This window comes from Balaenoptera borealis (genome assembly GCF_965194805.1).
Source record: "Balaenoptera borealis genome assembly, chromosome: 14".
NCBI lineage: Eukaryota > Metazoa > Chordata > Mammalia > Artiodactyla > Balaenopteridae > Balaenoptera > Balaenoptera borealis.
In genome coordinates, this window is record NC_138875.1 from 78,796,162 (window position 1) to 78,813,360 (window position 17,199).

The window sequence follows — 17,199 nt, forward strand, 5'->3', positions numbered from 1 at the left end:
TTTACCATCTTTCCCTCACCCCTCATCTCCTAAGAGAATTCTCTTAATAAATCTCTTGGGTAACATTCCCATCACAGGCTCTGTTTTCAGAGAACTAGACCTAAGACCACAGGCAACAGACATGCAAGTTAACTGTGAAATGAGATACTTTCAGGTGCTAATCAGTGCTGGGAATAAGGTAAATATGGAAAGGACTGGCTTGGGGGTGGAAGCTAGCTTAGAAAAGGCCTCTCTGAGAAAGTGACATTTAAGTCAAGTCCAGAGTAATGACAACATAAGTGGATGGTTGAAGGGCAAGGAAAATAATCACTGGAGCCAAGAAGGTCCAGGAACTGAGAGGGAAGAGTGTTGAGTGTTGATCTGCAATGTCATGGTTGAAGCCAGAAGCATGATGGTAAGAGAAGTGATGGAAAGTGGGACAGAGAACCAGGTGCCAAGACAGGCAGGAGTTTATTGCAAAGCCCTTCACATTAGCTGGGAGTTTTTATGGAGGAAGGACTAGAGATCATTTCAAAGCGTCAATGGGAAGCAAAGAGGACACCCATCCCATCTCCAGGTGCGGAGTTCCTTGGGAGCTAGGAGGAAACCACAGCCTCCCTGAAGAGTGCTGTAGGGGGAAAGTATCCTCAGGGAGCGGCCAAGATTCACATGGAGCAAGAATTTGATCAGTGGTTCTTGAAATTGAGCATGTAGCAGAATCAAGTGGAGGGCTTGTTAAACACAGATTGCTGGGTCCCACCCTAACATTTCTGACTCAGAAAGTCTGGGGTGGGGACCCAAGAATTTGTATTTCTAACAAGTTCCCAGGTGATGCTGATGATCGGGTACCAGGGACCACTCTTTGAGAACCACTGGCTTAGACAATACTATGTCAGGAGACAATCAGTGGTTCAACACTGGCAAGACCACTGATGGTTTCTGTTAATAAAGTTTTATTGGCACACAGCCACACCCATTTGCTCACATGTCATCTACAGCTGCTTTCCTGCTACAATGGCAGAGATGAGTAGTTGCAACAGAGACTGTATGGCCTGCAGAGACTAAAACGTTTACAATCTGGCCCTTTTTAGAAAAAGTTTGCTGATCTCCATTCTATTTTATCAGTAGACTTCTGAAATTTCTTGATGGTGTGTCTGGAGGAGGAGGTAAGCAACGAAGTACCTGAGATAAGAGTCATGATCTTTTGTAACCTAATCTCTTCTCTCCTGCTCTCTTTGAACTTGTAGGTTAAAGGTTATTTAGGGCTTCCCTGGTGGTGCAGTGGTTAAGAATCCACCTGCCAATGCAGGGGACACTGGTTCGAGCCCTGGCCCAGGAAGATCCCACATGCCACAGAGCAAATAGGCCCATTCGCCACAACTACTGAGCCTGCGCTCTAGAGCCCGTGAGCACAACAACTGAGCCCGCCTGCCACAACTACTGAAGCCTGTGCACCTAGAGCCCGTGCTCCGCAACAAGAGAAGTCACCGCAATGAGAAGCCCGCGCAACGCAACGAAGAGTAGCCCCCGCTCGCCGCAACTAGAGAAAGCCCGCGCTCAGCAACGAAGACCCAATGCAGCCAAAAATAAATAAATACGTAAATAAATTAATTAAAAATATATAAAAGAGATTGCAAATTTACACTGAATAAGAAACAAAATGTACAGTCATAGTTTCATGTTTTGTTTAAATGCATAAATAGAAACTTATATTGCAATATACATTCCATGTGATTATCTTCTTAATAAAAGGTTGTTCTTTGGGAGGAACTCTTAGGTGGTGTAATGTAAAGTAAAACTCATCTAATTTATTCCAGCCAATTATTTTCATATCATTGACCGAAAACCCGTTTTCCCCTATGAATGTGAGAAACACCCACAGCACCTTCACTGATTTTTCAGAGTCTTAACTATTCTGGGCAAAGCTAAAAAAATGCAGGAACCAGGCCTGTAGGTCTCTGGCTATTTCTCCTGCCTTCTCACTTCAGGGCCTAGGAAAAAAACAGTGGCTACAGGTGTGAGTTCCAACCAGCAAGGGTTACAAGGAATACATATTTTTTCAACTGATTTATTTTTTTTTTAAATCTAACCTACTACCAGGCACTTTAAGAGCCTATTAAGGTCTCAAAACCGCCATGTGAAGTACATACTACAGCACCCACCTCACAAAGGAGAAAATTAAAGCTCAGAGCAGTTAAGTGACTTGCCCAGGAACACACAGCATGAAAGGAGTGAAGACAGATTCAAACCCAGCTCAGCCAGATGGCCAGGCTTACTCACTCAGGATGCATGCACGTGGTGCTCACTCAGGGCTGGTTCCCTTCTCGAATTTCTACTCCCAATGGGTCCTGCCAGGAGTATGCCAGCTGAGGGAGAAGGAAGACAGTGAAGAGACACAGGCCTGAAGTCATTTGGGCTGGAAGCAGGGTCAGACACTGGCCCATCCTTGGACTTGGTGCTACTTCCAAGCACACAACCCGAGTCCAGCTGGGCTTCTCCATAAATACAACGCCCCGTCAGGCCCCCTGGTCCAGGTACCAGTGAAATCCAACCTAAAGAAATGACTCAGGGGACACCAGGCCCCACAGGCTTGATGAGCAGAAAGGGCCTCTAACGATACACGCATTCAAAACCCACTAGGCCAGGTCCCGCGTACCGCTCCCTCCACCCGGCCCTGAGCCTGGAAACCTTTTCTTAAATATTAAAACGTGGCCTCTAAGCTGGGAGATTAACCGAGACGCAGCCTTCTTATCTCAGGTAGGAGTTTCAGAGGCCCTCCTGGTGGAACCGTAACAAGATCCCTCCATGAGGGGAACTAATCACCGTGAAAGCTTTTGAGGGTGGAAGGGAAGCCAGGAGCAGAGAGACAGCCCCACCCAGCCCAGCCTCATTCCCCACAGTGACCCAAAGAAGGGGAAGAAATCTACCTGCTGCAAACCTGGGCCTCAGCCTCCCCGCAGATGCAGAGCCCAGAGCTGTAGACACGGAAGGCAAGCTATGGCCAGACCCATTTCACAGATGGGGCTCGTCAAGTAATGCTCAGTAAGCCATCCAGAGTCCAGGATATGCAGGGTCCTCTTGTAGTTGTAATAACCAGCGTGGTTGGCCTACCGCCCAATCTGAAAGGTGATCCAGGAGCGTGCTGGACTCGGATAGTTAAAGAGTCAGGGGTTTTGTGAGTCAGTAGTAGAACAGTTGGTAGCTTGAGATCAGCCAGCACAATCCTTCTCCCAGCAATTTTTTTTATGGCCCAGATTGCGGGCGTCCTTTGAAAGCCCACGTGCCTGGGTTATCATGATATGAAGGCAGAAGGAGGTAACTGAAAGAATTTGAACTTTAGAACCCCAAAGACCCGTGCAGCGTCCCAGCGCCTCAGCAACTAACTCTCTGCAGGTGCTTGATTGAGTCACGTGACTGCTCTGACCCACACTGTCCTCCTGAGTTAAAGCGAGAGAGGATACCTACCAGCAAGGCTGCTTTGAGAATTAAATGAAATAAATGTTTGTAAAGCATACACAGGGGATCGCTGCAGGGCATGGCGGCTGATGAAATTGACACGGGGGTCATTTTCAGGCCCATCCTCCCCACCGAATTGTGAGTCTTGCAAAGGCAGGGTCTGTTCCTGGCGCACGGTAGGTGCTCAGTGAATTCTAATTAAAGGAAATCAACACCGAGGCATTAACAACTGCCTTTCTCACCTCCACTCTCCCGGCGGGGTGGGGGGCGGGGGCGTCAGCTCTGTTGCCAGCAGCAGAATAAATGTTCTCTTGAGAGGAGCCAGTAGAATGGGCATTCATCTGGGCAGTGCCCTTCAGAAGCCAGAGGCATCACGGGACCTAAGCCACCATTCTAATCAATACCTCTTATCATAAGAGGTACATAGGGGCCAGCTGGTCTGGTTTTTAAAATTATAATCCCCATTTCCCAACGAAACATACACTGTGCCATCTGCACGAGTTTGCCCAAGCCCTTCCCTCCACTCGGAATGCGTTCCCTCCCCTGCTCTGGGAGTCCTGCACATCCTTCAGGGCCCAGCTCAGGTATCTCCTGCCCAGTGAAGCTTCCCTACAGAGGAGGGAACCTCCCTCTGGTTAGGGACACGCCAACCTTCTCGGCTCAAGGCTGAGACACAGGCTCCAGACACACAGACCTGGGTCCCCATCCACTTGGGTGACTTTGAGCAAATCATGTGATTTCCCAGAGGCTTGAGTTTTTGAAAAACTCCCCAGAACTACTGCAGGCCTTGAACAAAACTATGTAAAGCACAGGACCTGGGGCTTAGTGAGCCCTTGATAAATGGGACTTGTTATTTTTACTGAGGACAAGGCCCATATTCTCCAACTCTACCACCCACTCCCCAACACACACTCAGACACACACACGCACGCGCACACACGAGCACACACACGTACACGTATGCTCACACACGCAGGCCTCTCTAAACACACGGGATGCTCAGCGTGGCCTGGGTGGTGAGTGGCTGGTGGTGCAGGACAGCAGGGGGCGAGCAGCACACCTTGTCGCTATCACGCACCTACTGTGCGCCAGAATCACACACTGAGAAAAATGGGGATAAAGGGATGAGCTGGGGCGTCTGGACGTGAGGGAGGCCAATTTGCAAGGGGAACAGGATCTGTCTGCTTCAGGAAACAGGACCAAGCTGTCAACCATCAAGCTACAGAACTGCCCTGAGTCCCAAACTTCCTCATCTGTAAAAATGTTCTAGGATTCACGTCATGGGATTATGTGAGCATTAAACAACCCACATAAAGTACTAACACAGAGGAAGTGTTAAAAAATGTTAGCCTTTATCAATGTGCTTGTTACTAGTGGTAATAAACCCTGGGAGGTATTAGCATTGGGCACCTTGAAGTCAAGGGAGAAAAAAGTGATGAAAGAAACCCGGGGCCTCGGGCTTTCCTTCTGTCTTCAAACGGGGAACGGACCCGCGCTGGGAAGAGCTGTATTAGTTAGGATGTGCTCAGCTGCAGGTAACAGACTAGCTCGCCTTAAACAACCGGGTTTAACTTCCCAACTAACGAGACAGAGCCGGCTGCCGGGGCTGTTTGGGAGCCCAGGGAGGCCAAGGTTCTGGATCGATGTCACTGAACTCTCTAGACCTCAGTTCCTGGACTCAGCTCCACGATGGCCCTCACCTGCCAGCCTCCAAAAGCAGTGGGGAGGGGAGAGGAGGGGTGGGACGGTTCCTGGAGCCCCAGCCCCCAGAGCTGCCAGCGGGGGTCCCACGGGCCAGAGCTGCGTCACGCGGCTTCCCAGAAGCCAAGGAAGCCCAGGCAAAGGGAATGGGTTTACCATGACTACTTAGGGCCTCAAGGTGAAGGTGGTTCATCCCCTGGGGCTGCGCCCACCTCCCCTGCAGACTAGACACCCCCCCCTTGTTTCCCACAAGTGATGAGATTCTATTAGCAGGAGCACCAGGGGGAGGCTGGAGGTGCCCACCATGGTCTTCCCTGGATGCCCATGTGGGAAGAGCAAACGGCGGGGGCAGAGGGGATCCCATCCCCAATGCCCCCAGGAGCTGAAGGTCAATCAAGGTCTCAGGTGGGACTTATTAGATGCCTACTGTGTTCCTGGTCCCATGCCTGACACGGTGGGGGGTACAGGAGACTCGGCTCCTGCCCCTAAAAGGACAATAAAGTCAAGTCTTAGGGACTTCCCTGGTGGTCCAGTGGTTAAGACTCCAAGCTCCCAATGCACAGGTCCTGGGTTCGATCCCTTGTCAGGGAACTAGACCCCGCAAACTGCAACTAAGACCCAATGCAACCAAATAAATAAACTTTTTTTTTTTTTTTAGAAAGGCAAGTCCTAGAAACAAAACGCACACACAGCTCTCTAAAGGCAGACCCCTTGATTGCTCCAGGTTGGCCAGATTTTGTGGGTCTCAATGCCCAGGTATAATCTTATTTTGTCTACACGACCACCCTACCCATAGGTACCATTAAGGCCCGCATTATTACAAATGAGGAAATTGAGGCACGAAGACATTAAGTATCTAGAAAAGCACTAGGGTGGGAGGGGTGTGTCAGTGGGAGGAAAGAATTCTACGTTCCAATGTTGGCTCAGCCAGAGACGCTCTGCGTGATCGAGCAAGGCCCTCTCAGGGCCTCAGCTTTCCTGCCTATAAAAGGGATGCTCCATGGGCCAGAAGGTTCTGAGCGGGGGTTCTCACACTTTGCTGCATGTTAGAAACACCTGAGGACCTTTCAAAACTCCTAATACCCTCGTCAGATCACAGGCCAGTTAAATCAGAAAGTCTGGGCATGGGAGCCGGGCATCTGTGGTTTTTTGTTTTGTTTTGTTTTTTAACTCTCCAGGTGATTCCTACCTGTAGACAAGTTTGGGGATAAGGATGGAAATTTCCTGGCCTCCTGTGATAGCACAAGGATGGCCTGGTATAGAATGAAGATGATTGAGCCAAATTTAAATTAAATATCCCGAATAGCCAAATCCATAGACACAGAAAGCAGATTAGTGGTTGCTGGGGGCTGGGAGGAGGAGGTAATGGGAGAGACTGTTCAATGGGTCTGAGTTTCCAAAAGGACATGAAAATATCCAGGCTCTACATTGGGGTGATGGTTGCACAACATTGTGAAGGTACTAAATGCCACTGAATTGTACACTTTAAAATGGTAAATTTTGTTATGTATATTTTACCACAAAAAAAAGAATACAAATTAAGTAATTCAATTAAAAATAGGCTGTGTCTCTAGGAAGGTCAAAACTTTGTGGGCAAGCAAGGGGAGGAACCTGGTCAGAGCTTGGCCTCTGGAGGCAGACCTAGGTTCAGATCTCTAGTCTGCAACTTGCTGAGTGGGTGCTGTGTGACTCTGAGCAACTGACCTCACCTCTCTGGTCCTCTCTGCTGGTTCTGTGAAAAGGAGGTAAGCAAACTACCGACTTCAGAGAACTATCCTGAGGCTCGAAGAGTAAATGCACGCAATACACTGCTTCATGAGTGAAAGTTATTTCTCAGAACCACAGGAAAGCACCTCAGGGGTTTGACGGAGACCAAGAACGCTGGGGCGGGACTTGAGCAGAGTCACCCAGTGGGGTAGAGAGCCAAGGAGCACAAGCCTCCAGGTTCCGAGCCTGGCCACCTCCCTCCACCCGCGGGGCCAGGGAGCCTGACTCACCTGGTCCCCAGGCGCGGGGTGGGGCTCCCGGCTCTCACCTGGCGCTGCAGGCGGCCCACGCCCGCCACCCGCCTTTCATCTCCCCTCCCCGTGGCTCCGGGCGCTGCTTTCCCAATTGCCCAGGTGACGCCAGGGCCCGGGCTCTCGGCTTCCGCGGGGTGCGGGGCGGGCAGGTGCGGCCGCCGCCAGGTGAGGCCGCTGCCAGGTGAGGCCGCCCCGCGGGAGGCCCGCCCACCATGCCGCTTCTCCTCCTCCCGGTCTGTGGCGCCATCTGCTGGCCTTCCTCGGAAGGACACAACCTCTGCTCTGACTTCTGCCTCAGTTCAACAAATTAATGGGTATGGTGTTCAGTGTCCGGGATTCGCACCACCCCATTTTCTCCAGGAATCTGCAGACTACCAGAAAGTTCGGATGTAGAGAAGACAAGCAAAGAAAAAGATGCAAGTTGCAATCATTCCTTGTTCAGATACAGAACAACTTTAGTTCGGGAAGTACCAGCCCATCCTCTCTGAGGAGATGACAGGGGAAGACTTCAACGAAACCAAGAAAATCTCCATGGAAAGGGGCTGAAAGTAATCCACGCAGTGGAAACAGAATGTGCAAAGGCCCTGAGGTAGGAAGATACCTGGCTTTTTAAAGAAAGTGAAAAGCCCAGAGGCTGGAACATAATGGCTGTGGTATGAATGAAATAGGTAGAGATCAGGTAAGATCCAATATCTATACTCTCACTGTTCCCACGAGAGAACCAAGATCCAGGGAAAGGACTTGCCCTACTTGCAGAGTGAGGCAGTGACAGCCAAGCCTAGAGGACTCCTAGCTCAGAGCTCTTTCCACCACTCCACCACCCTCTCCAGCCTTGACTGCTGTTGGTGTCCGAGAATCCATTCATTCATTCATTCAACGAACATTTCTTGAGCAGCTATTATGTGCCAAAGACTGTGCTAAGCATTAAGGACAAAATGGTAAATGAGACATATTCCTTGAGATCCTCCTAATATAGTGAGGGCATCAAACCAGTCTAGGAAGATTAGAGAACGTTCCCCATCACTCACAAGAGACAAACCCAAAGGAATGAAACTCTAATGGTGGAAATCTGGGACAAGTAGAGGCCAAAAGAGGAGATATCTCAACATTCTGCTAAAGCATACCACAGGAACAAATTATTTTAATCAAACCCTATCCCCACCTTTCTGTAGAAGTGAAACATTAGGTCATAGAGGGATTGAGTCAGGATACACAGATGGACCTCTACTGAGATGCCAGAATCCTGGTGGCAGATTCAGCTTGGGGGATATGTTAGTAATAGGCGTTCGCCCCAGTTCCCAGAGGAGACAGCTTGTCCTCAGCCTTCTGCAAAAGGGTCCTCAACACATAGTGGGTCAGTCAGGCCGATGGGGCTAGTGTGACCCAACCCCATCCTCCTCCTCTTCATCATCATTTGGAATCATCATCATTGGCATTATTCAGAAATTACTCTTAGCCACCTTCCAATTCTTGACTTATTCAACCAAAAAGACTTATTGATCACCGCCCCTGTCCCAGCATTGCATTTGGGGTTGGGACACACTTAGAAAGGTAAAAGCCGCCCTTGAACAGCTCACGGAAGAGGCAGGTTGATATTTAAACAAATCATTTCAACCTGGTGTGGAAAAAGTGCTGCAATGGTGGTAGTTTCCACTTGGGAAGAAGCACAGTAAGACCATGGATTCATCCTGCCTGGGGAGGTCTTGAGAGAGAAGTTCCATGTGAACCAGAAAAAGCTTCATCTGAATCTTCAGTCCCATGTTTCTTCAAACTGTGGTCCTGAAACAGCAGCATTCTCACCGCTTGGGGACTTGTTAAAAACACAAATTCTGAATCTGAAACTCTGGGGTGGGTCCCAACAATCTGTGTTTTAACATCCCTCTAGGTAATTCTGCTGCTCCCTGAAGACTGAGAACCTCTGGGTGAGGCAGGAAAATGCAGAGGAGCCTGTAAACCGGTGTTTTCAACAAGCATCCAGGAAATTTTCCATGATCCCAGTGTCTGGGAACAGTACTGAGGTTGAAACTACTGATTTTTCTTTCCACCCAACTTTTACATTCCCTTTTACTTCTCAGAATTATTGTCTCCTCTTAACTCTGTGAGTGTTGTCATAGACTGTCAGGACCACACCAAAAAGAACAAATGTGGTCAAATAGGGGATAGAGTGACCAATCGTTCATTTGCCTGGGACACTCCTGTTTTAACACTGAAAGTCCCACATCCTAGAAAATCTTTAAATCATGGACAAACCAGGACAGCTGGTCATCCTAAGTGGGCATTTATATATATGCTTTACTGTGACTAAATAACCAACAACCCAAAATGCTGAGAGAGAGTTTTGAATTATAATGTCCTCAACCTTTTTACACCAGTCCTAATCCCAACCCCAATTTTGTAATCATCATGGTCATCTTCATGGTTTCTGATCCACTCTAATTAATTAATCCACTCTAATTAACAATGCTCATAGGCAAAATGTTACACATTTCATTTTTATGTGAATATCATTAAAACTTGACTGTAAGGTTGAAAAGTTTCACTTAGGAAAAACTTCTAGAGAAATTCTGTGGAAGAAAGTTAATTGCTATGTTAGTTGTCAGTGTCTTGAGATATGGAAACAACATAAGTTATCAACAGGAGGATGGACCATCACATGGTACCAAAACACAAATGAACCAAAGCTATATGTATTTTAACTCAGCAGGACCCTATTGGGGCCTTCCCGGGACAGACCCCTCCCCCATATCCTCTGCTTTAGCTCCTCTCTGAAGTACCCAGATAACAGTATCTGATGCATATTTCCTGAGTTGTTTTTCAGCTCCTAAAACCACCACCAAATGGAAGAAATTAACTACTTGATGATCATGAGCAAGTAGCCCTCGACCTTCTGGTGTCTAAGGATTGATCACCAGCAACCAATCAGAGAACTGTGAACGAGCTGATCACATACTGTGGGGAGACCCTCCCTCATCTGGCCTTTTAAAATGCTTTGCTGAAATCCCTATCAAACTACCACTGGCATTTTTCACAGAACTAGAACAAAAAGTTTCACAATTTGTATGGAAACACAAAAGACCCCTAATAGCCAAAGCAATCTTGAGAAAGAAAAATGGAGCTGGAAGAATCAGGTTTCCTGACTTCAGACTATATTACAAAGCTACAGTAATCAAGAGAGTATGATACTGGCACAAAAACAGAACTATAGATCAGTGGAACAGCATAGAAAGCCCAGAGATAAACCCACGCACCTATGGTCACCTTATCTTTGACAAAGGAGGCAAGAATATACAATGGAGAAAAGACAGCCTCTTCAATAAGTGGTGCTGGGAAAACTGGACAGCTACATGTAAAAGAATGAAATTAGAACACTCCCTAACACCATACACAAAAATAAACTCAAAATGGATTAAAGACCTAAATGTAAGGCCAGACACTATAAAGCTCTTAGAGGAAAACATAGGCAGAACACTCTATAACATATATCACAGCAAGATCCTTTCTGACTCATCTCCTAGAGAAATGGAAATAAAAACGAAAATAAACAAATGGGACCTAATGAAACCTAAAAGCTTTTGCACAGCAAAGGAAACCATAAACAAGATGAAAAGACAACCCTCAGAATGGGAGAAAATATTTGCAAATGAAGCAACTGACAAAGGATTAATCTCCAAAATATACAGGCAGCTCATGCAGCTCAATATCAAAAAAACAAACAACCCAATCCAAAAATGGGCAGAAGATCTAAATAGACATTTCTCCAAAGATATACAGATTGCCAACAAACACATGAAAGGATGCTCAACATGACTAATCATTAGAGAAATGCAAATCCAAACTACAATGAGGTATCACCTCACACCAGTCAGAATGGCCATCATCAAAAAACCTACAAACAATAAATGCTGGAGAGGTTGTGGAGAAAAGGGAACCCTCTTGCACTGTTGGTGGGAATGTAGATGGATACAGCCACTATGGAGAACAGTATGGAGGTTCCTTAAAAAACTAAAACTAGAACTACCATACGACCCAGCAATCCCACTACTGGACATATACCCTGAGAAAACCATAATTCCAAAAGAGTCATGTAGCACAATGTTCATTGCAACTCTATTTACAATAGCGAGGACATGGAAGCAGCCTAAGTGTCCATCGACAGATGAATGGATAAAGAAGATGTGGTACATATATACAATGGAATATTACTCAGCCATAAAAAGTAACGAAATTGAGTTATTTGTAGTAAGGTGGATGGACCTAGAGACTGTCATACAGAGTGAAGTAAATCAGAAAGAGAAAAACAAATACTGTATGCTAACACATATATATGGAATCTAAAAAAAAAAAAAAAAAGGTTCTGAAGAACCTAGGGGCAGGACAGGAATAAAGACGCAGACATAGAGAATGGACTTGAGGACATGGGGAGGGGGAAGGGTAAGCTGGGACGAAGTGAGACAGTAGCATTGACATATATTTACTACTAACTCTAAAATAGATAGCTAGTGGGAAGCACCTGCAAAGTACAGGGAGCTCAGCTGGGTGCTTTGTGACCACCTAGAGGGGTGGGAGGGAGACACAAGAGGGAGGGGATATGGGGATATACGTATACCTATAGCTTGATTCAGTTTGTTATACAGCAGAAACTAACACACCATTGTAAAGCAATTATACTCCAGTAAAGATGTTAAAAAAAAATAAAATAAAATGCTTTGCTGTAAGCCTTCAGGGAGCTGGGCGGGGGCGGGTTTGAGGGGAAGCACCTGTCCGCCTTGTGTTTGCCATTAGGCTGAACTGTCCTTCACCACAACCAGGTGTCAGTAGATTGGCTTTTACTGCGCATGAGCAAGCGGACCTGAGTTTGGTTTGTAACAATTTGGTAACCAACGTGGGGCGCAGTCGCGCGTGGACGCCTCACCCTGGCACATGGGCCCCAGCTGGCAGCTGCTCCTGGGGGCCTGTCCAGCAGCTGCCTGAGCACCTCTGTCTCAGAGACGCCCCCAGAACTGGCCAGCGGGCGTCCCTGGCCCTCGGCGCTTTGGATTTTGGTGGTGATGGAAACAAGGCATTCGCACTGGCCAGTGGAGCCATCTTTGGTGAGTAATGGGGCTTGCGGTGTGATAACACCCCGGTACCCTTCCCTATCGCATTGGCTTTGCCTGCGGCAGAGCATTTGGGATTTTCCCTTTTGGACCAGCTTTGGTATTTCATTCAGCTTCATCTCTGAGGGGCCGTTAGTTGGGGTTCTCCCTTTCTGGGGCTCAGGAACTTTGACCCTGAGAGACAGTTTTGCATTGGATATATTTCATAATACCTGCCGTAAATAGTTAATTATGGGTAATCGGAGCTCTGTTCATCTTAAAATCCCCCGGGGTGAATTTTGCAAAACTGGGAGATCTTCAGCTGTGCTCTCATAAAGGAAAGAAAATGATGTTTTTATTGTAACATTGTGTGGCCTCAGTGCTCCCTGAGATCTGGAGAACACTGGTCTCTAGGGAGTCTTTTCAATTGCTTTGGCTTTTACCTTGGGGGGGTGTGTGTGTCTTGGTACCTGAGTCCAAGTCCTGTTCTCTCTTCCTGGTTTTGCTGAAAGTGAGGCATGCGAATGTGAGCAAATGATAGATATATTATTTTCTATTACTGTTATTTGTTTAAACTGAATTGGGTATTTGGAAATTGGCGGGGGGCGGGGGTGGGGGTGGGGGAATCCTGAAAATGGCCAAGATGGCTGGGCAGTTTTCAAGGAGGAATCTACATTTCTCTTCCTGCGCCTTTGAGATGTAAATGATCTACTTGGGATCTCAGGATCTACCTGGGATCTCAGGAACTTATCTAATAATCTGTGTCCCTGAGGCTGAGGGGGAAAAAAAAAAAAAAAAAAAGAGGCTCTTTTTTTCTCAAGCAGAAAAACTAAGATCTCTGGTTCTGTCTTTCTGTAAAACTTACCTTGTAAATAAGCTGTATTTAATTGACTTAAAAGTAAGCACTTGCAAATTAAATACTTCTAAGTATAAAAGATGCTAGCCAGAACAAATTTCGGGTTCACATGATCTAGGAAATATTCACTATTAAATTAATATCTGGTATTAAACCTAGCTTAAGCTTGTTGGTGTACTCAATACAGATGTCTCTTATTGTGCCTAGGTTTACTGAAGGTCAATAAATTTGTTACTTGTATTGCAGTTTGTCAGCAGAAAGAAAAAAATTAACTTGGTATGATGAAATTCTTATAAATAAATGAAAATGGGATAAGAGCTTTTGGGTGAACTCTTTAGAAATAATTATGTTTTAGGAATGTCTACTTTAAAATGATCTCTCCAAGTATTTGGCAAGTTGAAATTTTAGAGTTGTGCTACATTAAGTTAAATGATGGAAGTTTATTGAATAGCTAACTCATTCCCAAACATAATAAGATACTGAAAATTAATTACTAAACATTGGCTTCCCTTTACAGAGAAACTGAAGGTGTTTAGGACTATTACTAAATGTTTGGTGCCACACTGAGATATTTTCTATAAAAAGCACATGTTTTTAGAAATTATTATTGGTATTTATGTTTACCAATTTACAGAATGCTAATGTAAAAGACAGGTTATAATTGCTTCTTGGTTTTCACTAGAAATAAAGACTTTTAAGAGTTGAGGATTCCAATTTACGTATGTCATTAAAGCTACTAAAAACAATAAAGGAAACATTTCAGTATACAGTAGGAAAGTAGGATATATGTTCTGAGTAAAAGAAGGTATGAGGAATGGAGTTGCATTTTATTAAGGAAGAGAAAGTGATTTGGTCCTAGAGCTGGTTGTTTCTAGATGGGGAAAAAAATATGGGACAAAACTAATATGGATACAGAAGGCTGTGCAAGGTTTGTGTGGAAAGGGAGCCCTGAAAAAGTTTTGTGCATGGTCTGGCTGAGATTAGAGTAAACCTAATTAGGTAAATGGATTTTGTTATTAAAAGTAGGCTGGTGGAGAGCTCCAGCAGTAGTGTGCTTGTGGAGGTGTGGTTGGCACGCCAGAATGGGGGTCACCGTGGACGTGCACGAGGTGTTCAAGCACCCCTTCGAGCAGGTGGTCACCAGCTTTCTCCAAAAGTATCTGAACCCCATGGATAAAAATGTCATCTCTGTAAAAATCGTGTAGGAAAAAAATGTGTCAACAGGGATCATCTATAGAAAGAGGATTGCAGTCTGTCAGAATGTGGTTCCAGAAATTTTAAGGAAGGTGAACATTTTAAGGGTACCTAATATCCAGTTAGAAGAGGAATCGTGGTTCAGTCCTCAGGAAAGGAACATGGCTATAAGGAGTCACTGTCTTACGTGGACACAATATGCATCCATGAAGGAAAAGTCTGTCTTCCGGGAAGGTATGAAAAATCCAAATTGGACAGTTCACTCAAAGAGGCAGGATTTCAATCACAGGGGCTGGTTTTCTCAACTGCGTTTTGGAAACTTTTGCCAGCACATTTTTAAGACAGGGCGCCCAGAAGGGAATTAGAATAACGGAGATGCTGCTAAAGGAGCAGTGTGGTGCCCCCTTAGCTGAATAAAGAATCACCAGGAAGTTGTGTTGTGTCTACTTTTTCTCGACAATCTTTTCTCAGACACAACACATCCAAAGACACAATTTTCGAAATACAGGTTTAAGGATGTGGTGTTGGCAGCTTACAGAAGAGGAGACCTTCCTGCCAGGACATGACAAGATACACTCGCCTGGGAGCTGGCCTCAAATAGCGGCTCTGGTGGAGCTGAGACCTTCTGGCTGATTCTTATGGCATAATCTCTGTGATTTTACAAATAAAGGAAAAGTCCCATAGAAGGTGATGCCTGCCCTTCTTCAGGATGTCCTGCTGGTCGCCGGGTGGCGGTGTTGGAGCAGCCAAGGACGGGCCAGAGGCCTGGAAAGTGCTGCTTCTTCCTGTTTGTTCTCGACATCGTTGCTCATAGGATTCATGAGAGGATTCTGGGGCAAATAAAGGAGTTAAAACTGATACCTGATTCTTAGGTGGCCTGGAACAGAAAGGAATATACCAGACCTGTGTTGAAGTTAAACCATATTCATAGTAATGTTGAAGATTCTCACAAATCAGGAGCATTTGATTTCTACCCATCAGTACTACATAACTGCCATCAGCTGACTTTCATAACGTAACACGTGAACTGTGATTGTTCCTTAAAAGAACCTGGCGAGTGGGGAGGTGGGCTGTCATCTCGGCTCCTTCTAACTCACTATGGGAGCTGGAGCAGATCATGTGACCACTCTGCTTTTCACTGGGCAAAGGGGGATAATCGGGCACAGATCTTTCTACTTGTGATGATTAAACAAGGTGGTTTGGTATGAAAAGCACAGGTTTGGGAGTCAGAGGGACTCGGGTTTGAATTTGAGCATGGCCACGCAATAACTCGGTGATCATGTACGCAATTTAAAACCTTTCTGGAATTCATTTTTTAGGTTTGTAAAATGAGATTATAGAGTTAACCTTAAGATGTTGTTGGAACAATTGGAGATCATGTGATAAAGTGCCTACCATGTCACCTGGTGCACAGAAGTAAATAGAAGCTATTATTAGTACACGAAACCAGTTTGGAAATGTACTTTTCTAATGTAATGTAACGTAGTATTACTGTTTGAAAATTAGATGACGGTAGTTTGCATTTCCCACGATCGGAAGCCAAGATGTAAATGCACACTACCTAAAAGAAAGCTTGAAGAGGGGCAATAATTTGGAATTCATCTTCTTTTTTTTTTTTTAAAAAGGAATGTAGTTTATTTATTTATTTATTTATGGCTGTGTTGGGTCTTCGTTTCTGTGCGAGGGCTTTCTCTAGTTGCGGTAAGCGGGGGCCACTCTTCATCGCGGTGCGCAGGCCTCTCACTATTGCGGCCTCTCTTGTTGCGGAGCACAGGCTCCAGACGCACAGACTCAGTAGTTGTGGCTCACGGGCCTAGTTGCTCCGCGGCATGTGGGATCTTCCCAGACCAGGGCTCGAACCCGTGTCCCCTGCATTGGCAGGCAGATTCTCAACCACTGCACCACCAGGGAAACCCTCATCTTCTTAAAATAAAAAAATTGGTCCATTATTGGAAAGTCTTGGGGAAATCATTTTTTTTAATATTTGAAAAATTTTCCATTTAACGAATTAATGAATTTCAAAGCAATTGTTTTTTTTGGTTTTTTTTTTGTTTGTTTTTTTTTAAATACAAGCCTGCCACTGTGAGCTCCTCTTATTGTATTTGAGCTGTTGTGCTGCCTGAGTTTTGTGTCTTAGGATAATTTCCCTTCATTTCCTTAGTGTTTCATTCCTCAATTGTGTTGGAGGGAAAATGAACGGTAGAAACCAGAACACCCTTTGACCTCCTTTTCCGGTTTGTAAATGGCAGTTGGTAGGCTTTTGGAATAATGGCGCATTTCCAAAAATAAAAGGTGATGTGAATTATCACAGAGGTGAGAGGCAAGAAATCTGTACTTGGAGGCTGATGTTAGAATGAATGTAACCCTGGGAGTTCCCTGGTGGCCTGGTGGTTGGGACTCCGAACTTTCACTGCCAGGGCCCGAGTTCAATCCTTGGTGGGGAAATTGAGATCCCACAAACCTCGTGGTGCAGCCAAAAATAAATAAAAAATAAAAAAAAATAAACGTAACCCTTCATATCAACAACTTGCATTCTGTGAAGGCAGGAGTTCTCAACCTTGGCTGTCCATTGGAACCACCTGGGAGCTTTCTGCACTCCTGCTGCCTAGGTTACATCCCAGACCAATAAGTCAGAATCTCCGGGGGTGGAACCCAGGCATCAGTATTTTTTAAAGCTCCCTAGGTGATTCCAATGGGCAGTGAACGCTACAGTGAATTCTAGGTGATTTGCAGATATTATCTGATTCCTTTCTTAACACCTCCAGGGTAGGAAAGTATCTTTGTAGCAAGAATTATTGTTAGAAACAGTGAAGCACAGAGAGGCTGACTTTTTGCCTTAATTCCTTGAAGCCGGGTCGGCCAGTGGAAATGCCTACAGGGGTCTGGCAGGTGACCTGATGCGTGAAGCAGGCTGGCG

The 17,199-nt window shown here is 45.7% G+C and overlaps 1 long non-coding RNA gene and 1 pseudogene across 2 annotated transcripts in view; one reads left to right on the forward strand and one right to left on the reverse strand.

Annotated features, from left to right (window-relative positions):
- Positions 1-10,607, reverse strand: part of LOC309611386 — a 426,717-nt gene extending 416,110 nt beyond the window's left edge. The window contains exons 1-2 of the long non-coding RNA XR_014234497.1: positions 7,134-10,607; positions 2,260-2,345 (exon numbers count right to left, since the gene is read on the reverse strand). This is a non-coding gene — a long non-coding RNA (uncharacterized lncRNA). The remainder of the gene's footprint in view (positions 1-2,259; positions 2,346-7,133) is intronic.
- Positions 10,608-11,777: 1,170 nt separating this feature from the next.
- On the forward strand, positions 11,778-16,787 carry LOC309610685 (PRELI domain-containing protein 2 pseudogene; annotated as a pseudogene). Its single transcript has one exon. The product of its transcript is annotated as a PRELI domain-containing protein 2 pseudogene (transcript).
- The last annotated feature ends 412 nt before the right edge of the window (positions 16,788-17,199 follow it).